This window comes from Hakea prostrata, chromosome 7 (genome assembly GCF_041222555.1).
Source record: "Hakea prostrata isolate BN-2017 chromosome 7, UWA_Hpros_2, whole genome shotgun sequence".
Classification (NCBI taxonomy): domain Eukaryota; kingdom Viridiplantae; phylum Streptophyta; class Magnoliopsida; order Proteales; family Proteaceae; genus Hakea; species Hakea prostrata.
In genome coordinates this window covers 38,942,807-38,951,693 of record NC_142606.1, presented here as the reverse complement: position 1 = coordinate 38,951,693, position 8,887 = coordinate 38,942,807, and positions in this window count along the sequence as shown.

Here is an 8,887-nt window from a genome sequence, read left to right as displayed (position 1 = left end):
TAAAACTATGGCTTTTGATTGGGGGGATGGATCATGCAACAAAAAAATGGACAATGTCAATCTTCAACATGACTTACTATTTTGTATGGAAGGAAAGAAATAAGGCCTTATTTTTTGAAAAGAAGCCAAATCTAGAAATGATACTCAATGCTATTACTAAATGGGTGGGGGAACTTCAACTTAAATTATCAGAACCTCTAGAGCCTTAACAATGATCTAAACCCAAAGGTGTCTTGTGAAAATAGCAATATCTACATATGTGAAAACTTAAAGGAGATCCACTTACCTATATTATTGTGTGCAGGGCTTCATAAACTAGGGCTAGACAGAGCAGCTTGGAGCGTCGGGGTCCTATGGAATGGAAAAATTCAATACCTAAATAAAGGTGTCATCAACAAGGGAACAAGATATAATTCATGGAATCATCGACGACATCAAATTTGCAGATCAGCAGAAAATTCAACCACAGGAAATCTGGTGCAATGAAGAGGAACTGGTCAACCTATACCCCTGAAATGAAGAATTTCAAGTGGCCCTCTAACATTATACCTCTGTTGATTGATCTTAAAAATTGTATTAAGACCCATCTTATTATGTTTAAATCCCCAACCCTTCATAAAACATTTTCTTTGATAGCTAATCGGCAGATACAAACTGCCACATGCATGTATGCACTAACTGTTTGCTTAAGCCTTTATAAAGTTGCTTTCTACTATCAAAAAAAAAAAAAAAAAAAAAAGGAGCACAATCGAACTAAACTCTTAGAGTTCCAACGTCATCTTGTTAGGAGTCATCTTTTTAGTAAAACATCATTAGAGTTTTCAACAAGAAGTTCAAGGTATGTAATGTTTTGTGAAAGTTGTTGTGAAATCTCCCGGATTTCTACCCTTTAACCCACGGTTTCAAGACCAAGAACCCGGGCCTCGAATTGGCGACAATCGTGGACCATTTAAGTCGAGCCCTAAGGTTTGAAAATGGACCCAGTGTTGGTGGATGACCCTCGTGATGACTCAACAACTCTCCTAGAGTTTAAATGAAGAGAGAAGATTAATCACGATGATGTAAATACGGTGATATTTGAATGACCATAGATTGATGTCGAGAGAATCCAATTGATATGAATAAGGTATCAAATTGAAGATCATCAAAAGACCTTTCCAACAAGCCAAAAATCACTAAAATCGGAGTCTGTTTGGGAGTCCAACCATAGGCCGGAAGATTGGGCCATTTGGGTGAACCAACCCCCACCCCATTTTCTGTTTAGGGGCAAAAATGGAAATTCTGATTTTTAAACGCTATTTATGTTTTATCTCATCCGTAAACACATTCGGAGGCTAGAACGAGTTGGAGGCTGCGGGAAGAGGAGGAACCAAGAAAAAGAGCGGTTTCCATCCTTTCAAAAGTTTTTATGATCCGAATCTTCGCAAAATTATTAGGAAATGTTAGTTTTCTTTAACCCTTCTCTTTAATCATAGTTGGTGAGAGTTTTGCTTCTCTTTTTTCATGGAGATCTTGAAAGGGAAGGTTGTTAGGTATCTTGGATGCTTTCTTTTCTTGTATTAATGTCCCTTCCTAGTTTATGGGAGTAATGGTAAGATCCCATGCTAAGGTTGACGCATTTTGACTCTCTGAGTCACCCACGAGTGATTTATGAGAGCCAAATTTGGGCCTTTTGTAGATGAATCAAATTTGATCAAATTGAAGGTACCCGTAGGATCCTTTTGCTGCTAATTAGTTTTCCCCAAAGTTTTGTTTCATTATAGACTTTGATTTCATGGCGAATTAGAGACCATTCACTAGTGAGATTGGGAACTACCCTTTTTAACCTACTTTTCAGATTTGGGTTTTCGTGGGAAGATTTTGGGATATCATTTAAAACCCAAATTGACTCTAATTTGTGATTATTAATTTCTTGCATGAATAGGCATTTATGTATCTTTAGTCACCAAACTTGTGGGAGTGAATTCTTGGACTCTGGAGAAAGGAGTAAAGTAAAAGGTGAGGAATAACTAACCATGTTATACATATTTAATTGTTGCTATTTTAATTTCTTTTATTGATATAAATTGTTGTAAATTTATATTTACCATGATATATATATATGTGTGTGTGTGTGTGTGTGTGTGTGTGTGTGTGTGTGTGTGTGTGTGTATGTGTCACATCCCGACCTAAATCCACCAAGGGGGTACCCTATCTGGATTACCCGGGGAGTGAATTACGGTCCTGCCGATCAAGTTTAGGAACGATCATAGTCACTTAACACAATAATATAATAAAAAACAAGAACAATTCTTTGTATTCAATTAATTTAATAATAATAGTCGCGAAAGGTCTCAGTAGGATTCATAAATAACATCAGAGTGCGGAAATGATTCAGTTAGGATAAACAATCAAGTGTGAAAAGGAGGGAGGAAACCCATCCTATAATATTAGCGGAAGATGAAACGACTAAAAAGTAAAGGGTTACAACCAGTTCCCAACATGACCAGGGAACAGACTAAACTACGGTCTCAACAAACTAACTAAAAGGTTAAAAAGAAAATGGGACGATATCCCAACACTAGCACACAAGTGCAAAGGCTGAACTGCTCTAGATAAGTCCCAATCTCGGACTACTAGTCTTTATCAATTTGTACACCGTGACCAGTGGTGTACGGGTCATCAACTTGGTCTTCAGAGTGTTGACCATCATAGTCAACAGTGGTGGTACCTGTAGTAGAGTCTAACAAAAATGTTGCAAAAAGGAGTGAGTTCAAAAGAACTCAGCAAGGTAGGTTATTCCACAACAACATAGATACATGATACAAAACATAGCATGATGCAATATGATATGGAACACATGATGCAATTATGATTCTAACTCTATGTATGCTAGTCTCTAAGGTAGACATGCTTTAGGTCATAGCACCACACTTCTTTGGTTGTCAGTCATTCCCCCTCAATCATACAAGACATCTTGGGTCTGTCAGGGAAGTTCGGTAAAGTCATCTCAAAAACCATGGTAGGGGAATCGGTCACTGCTCTCTCACATCACCATTTGGTATAAGTACTGGCGCATGTCACAGTAAAGCCTAGCCCAACGCAAGTCATCTACTCAGTCGTATCAACTCAGTTCCAAATACGTCCATTCCTCGCCCCCGTCGATCCTTTCCGGTATCCTTCACACTAGAGTCAGCGTAATCCCGGATTACGGACTCATCAACCCTATTAGTCATCCACAAATAGTAAACGGGAAGCTCTCACGTCCTCTCACGGGTTGGTTACCAGTCTTGAGCGCCCATGAGCCCAAGTCTAGCCATTTGCAACCCTACCAATAGATGGCCCCTTTCGGGTATCCGTAGCATGGTTTATGTCCCCTACCGGATTGGTTACTGGCCTCGCCCAGGAGCGCCCATCAAACCATACACTACCACGGGTCGTTCGGTCTTAATGCCCTTCCGATTTGGGTCTGATACGACAGGGACATCCTAGTCATACATCTAGACAAATCCTATATATGTCATCCAATAATTCGGAAAAGCGTCGATGGGCATCTTCGGAGAACATCCCATACTATTCCCTTCGATGTCCAAGGATAGAAATGTCAATAGGACATTCCCCAATCCCAAATCATACATATTCAATCACATTCTCAATTCCATCATATCATACATAGATGACATTTCATCATATAGAGAGACACATACCATAACATGATCAATTACCTATGAATTTATTAAGAATGCATAATCATGATAACAAAAGAATATGTAAACATGGCACTACTATACTTGAAGTACTTATAACAGTCATATACTGTAGGAAATACGATAAAGAAGGTAAATCTACTAAGTCCCTAACATAGAAGCAAGAATCACATAATCTATGTAGTTATGGTAACAACCGTCCTTACCTTAAGTTGTGATGATGATAATCCAACAATCTCAAAAGAATGATCCAATAATAGTATTAAGACCCTAGACAAACATAAATGAAAGATTAGAAAAGAAATCGGAAAAATTGGAGGTGGAACGGGTCAAATCGGACAAGAATAAAGTTCAGCAGTTTGGTTGATGGTCTTGGTTGATACTTTTGGTTGATGCTCTTGGTTGATGCTCTTGGTTGATGCTTTTGGTTGATGCTCTTGGTTGATGCTTTTGGTTGATGCTTTTGATTGATGCTTTTGGTTGATGCTTTTGGTTGATGGTCTTGGTTGATGCTTTTGGTTGATGCTTTTTCGGGCCTCGGATCGATCCGAAACTTGGAGGGGATGCTATGAACAGTAGCAGGAGACTACATAGCAAGAATTAATATGATCCAATGGTCAAATTGAAAACCCCCAATTTGAACCCTAGGTTCAACTTGCAAGACCCATGTTCTTCAATGAAATTAATTACAATTGCAAGAGAACTTAGGAATTGAATTAAGGGAATGATGGGTAGTAGATTAGAAATACACACTAACATATAATCAGCCCTATTTAAAGAAATCAGATTAGGCAAAGGATTCATGTTTTCATGAAGAAAATCATAATAAGATGGCAAGAACATTATGCATAATAATCATAGCCTGAATATGATATGAAAGGGTTTATTCAAAACAAAAGAGGTTGTAGAAGGGGTGGTTGCAACGTTGCAGCACCTTCTTCCTAACCTCAGCAGCAAAAGTAAGAGTAATTAGGAGTAGGTTAGAGAAGGGAGAAGAGATTACCAATGACTGGAAGAGGAGCCGGGCCTGGTGGGAGTTTCAGCCGGAGTTTCCCCTGCATCAACACCAAGTTCTGCCCACCTACGGCTTGCTCACCCACACAAATCAAGTGAAACTGCAGAGGTTGGTTGCTGTTCTTGGGGAGCTAAGTCATCAATAAGCAGCCTCAAAAGAGAAACACACAGAAGGTGAACTATAGGATTTCTTTAGGCCCTAGACCCACCAATGAACTGGAGCCGCAACTCCTCCTTGGAGGTCTAATGATTTCAAAACAGAGGAATAAATAGAAACATTGGACTTTCCTGCCTCTTCCATAAATCCCCAAACCATGGCTTTCATCTCCTGTGGGATCTGGGAGCCTGGACAAGCCACGTCGACAGAGAAAACAGTGTTGGATAGCAAGTTCAGGGTTGTGGCAAAGGCAGCTTGACCAACAACAATAGCTTGCCTCAGTTGGGCGTTTTCAAGAACATGATCAAGGAGTTGCTGAATCTTAAGGCGCTGCAGAGATTCACCAGCATCAAGTTTTTGGGTTGAGAAGAAAATCTGATGATTACAGAGCTTGTAAAGGTTTCTCCATCGTGGAGAAGCTGAAAGCCATAACATAGACGATTGATGGTGGTTAAGTGCTCGAACTGCATCCACAACTGATCATCTAGTAAGTGCTTGGTCGTGGGTTTGGAGAAATCCCTGGGCTATAGCTGCTGAAGAATCAACTATGGTGGTTAAACCATCGAGCTTCATAGTCATCGAGGGGCCATAAATCTTTGCTAAATCAGTGAGTGACTTGCTGGGTTTGTGTTATGATTCAAGATAGGGATTGAAGAAGAAGACAAGGTAGAAGGTAAGAAGTAGAGAAAGCCGAGACAGAGAAGAAGATTATAAGGGAAATAAGAGGTAGGTTTTCTGATATCTCTCTGCTTAACATGTGTAGTCCTTTTTTGTAAATATACACACTACAATGAAATGTTTAATAACATAACAGCCTAACACCACAATGAAATCTTTAATAAAATAATAGCCACTAACTCTCTCTCTCTCTCTCTCTCTCTCTCCCCCTCTCTCTCAACTCTAAAAATCATGAATATCGATTCCTCACTTCTTCTCTTCAACTAAAAATAAAACCAATCAATTAATTCCTCTCTCCCATTAATTCTTTTCCACTCACTTCAATTTCTTAAAATTAAACCTCCCACTTACTCCCTTTTTCTTTATAAAAACTTCTCCACTCACCTCTCTCTTTATTTATTTATTTATTATTAATTTTTTTTAAACATCTCCACTAGAAAATGGGTCCACATCTAAAACTTCGATCGGATGGCCCACAGATGCCGCCGATTCGAGGCCCGGGTCTTCGAACTTCAGTCAATCAGGGTTTCCGGGTCAAGGTCAGGGTTAGGCTAGGGCTGGATGTCACAGTATGACTTTGCACCAATGGAATGTATGATTTATTGCTTGAGTATTTCTCCTTGCTGTTGAATCCTATGTTATTGATATGAATATGGTGTGATATTGTATGAGATGAAAGAGGAAGAACAGTATTAATATCTTTACCTCGTATTTTCTACTAGGGTCGTGGGTTCACCCATTGCCCTAGTGATCTTATGTGATTGTCTAGGTAACATTAGGGAATGAGGAATGCCCTTTTGGCATTTCTGCCATAGGATACCAAAGAAGGCGGTATGTGACGCATTCCTATGGTGCCCTTGGTGCTTTCCCTAATTACTGATTGACATATGTAGGGCATGTCTAGAAGTGTTTGGCTAGGTGACCTCATGAGTACTACTACCCTTCCGGTAGGGGTATTGAAACCGGTTAACCCGTGATGTCAGTGGCTGGGTCCTATGAGCATCAAGCAAGCCCACTGTCATCATGAGATGGTAGGGTTGCATATAATAGACAAGGGCTCATGAGCACTCATGACCGGTGAAATGACCCGTGAGAGGACATGGAGAGCATCTTGTCCATTATATGTGGATGACCATAGGGTTAGGGGTCAACGTAGTCCGAGTTGGTTGGTGCCATAGGGGGAAGTATCTAGACCATATTTAGTACGAGACGTATGACTTTGCATTGGGCTTAGAATAATCCTTGACACGCGCCAGATCTTATACCAATGGTGATGTGAGAGAGTGGTGAATCATAACCCCGCCACGGATTGATGTGACTTGACCCAATTGCCCCAGAGAACCCAACAGACGTGCTTGAATGCCATGAGGGAAGAGTGATGAGACCGCCAAAGAAGACTAATGTGTGACTTAATGCGTGTCTACTTTAGAGACTACATTATAGAGTTAGGAACCTCATATCATCACCATGCATTTGTTGTTTATATTATTAAATACATGATTGTTTTATGAATTATGATATGGAGTATGGATGAATGTATTGACATGAATGTTAGTTACCTCACTGAGTTCTATGAACTCATTCCTTTATTTTGTTTGTTTCTTTAGACTGCTCTACAGGTTATGAGGACCCCTCCTATGCTGAGGATCCTTTGATGAATGGCTACCAAGAGGGCGTTGTCGGAGAAGAAGTGGAAGCTCATGACGCTTCATGTTCATGCCAAGACTGCTCTTATGGAGTTTCTTTTCCTTAGAGCTTCCTTAAATGATTTTTTGCTGCAACTTTAAATATTCTTTCTCTTCTAGGACTCTGATGTTTAGTTTTGATTTGAAGTAATGGATGATTGTAATCATTATTTCAGATTTGATAATTTATTGCTTGAACTTGATTTATTCTTGTCCATTTAATTATGCTATATCATGTTTTGTATGGTTTTGTCACTGAACCTAGATCTTGCGGTGTATCACCCCCACGGGTATTCGGGTATTACCGGATCCGGTTGGGTGGGGTGTGATAGTTGTTGGATTAAAATTCTAGGGGTGTCAACAAAGCTTTGTCTATAAACCAACCCAAAATTTGCTCTAAGCGTACTTGAGTTCGATCTAACTTTTTAACTTGAAAGGCTGGTTTGGATTACAAATTAACTCTAAACTTGGCAAAGTCAAATAGTCGAGCTTAGCCCTCAAGCAAATTCGTTATATAATAATTATATATAAATTGAGTTTGAATAATTAAATTACCAAATATTAGCCCTAAAGAGTAAATACCTAATGCATTTCCACCTCAAAAGTTGTGTCAATTGTTTTCAACTTACATCACTCCATGACCTCAACTACCATTAGAGAGAGTCTAAATTTCTTTTGGACTTCAACTAATAGTGAAGATAATTGTGAGATTTTAAATCTTTACTTTCTCAATAAAACATTCAAAATTGCAATATTGTAATACAATTTAAGTAGAGGAGATCTTAGCAAAGATTTCCTTTGATGACTCCGCAATAATTTTATAGAAGGCTAGGAGAATTTAGAGGAAAATAGTGGTTTGGAAGGTTAAATCTCAAAGTCAAACAATTCATTAGGTTGTGTAAGATGGGAAATTTAAAATTATTTTGTTCTCCAAAATTGATGTTTTATAAAGTATGCCTAGTACCCATCGATCATGGCTAGGACTACTAGGGTATATATTCCCATTCACTCCCCTAGCTTTCGTTTTGGTGTCAATGTTTGCCCAACAGAGTGCTTTCACTGTTGGAATTCTTTCTGATTTTACACATTTTACCACTCCAAAATTCCCTTTGCCCCTATTGTACTTCATCGTGGTAGTTTCCACCATTCGGCCAAGGTTGAGCCTTGGGAACACGATTGCTTCAAATAGTTGAGACTAGACAACACCTTAAACTCTTGTATCAATTGAAAAGTCTTCATCTAGGATTTCCAATAGCCTTTCAATGCAAGTACTGCATTTCGAAATACCACCAATCATTGAACAACAAGAGAACATACGGCTCAATTGGACCTAGATGGGGATTTTCCCCTCCAACATTGTACTTCACCAACCACTTTGATGAGTAGAACGACTTCTAAAATAACTTTACCACACCAGCAAGGTGCCAAAGAGTGGACCCAATTGCAATTTTCACCTTAAAAGAAGATAGAAGCAAGGTCCCCCTCCCCCAACAAAAAAACAAAAAAAAAGCAAACGAACGAATGAAAAGCAAACAATAGGTTCCCATAACATCACAAGGGAAGAAAAGAGGTTTTCCTTCGTTGGTTTAAGATTCCCAATACATCTATTGGAAATCTAATGATATTATGGGCGACCGTCTAAGACAAATAAATAAATAAAGAAAAAT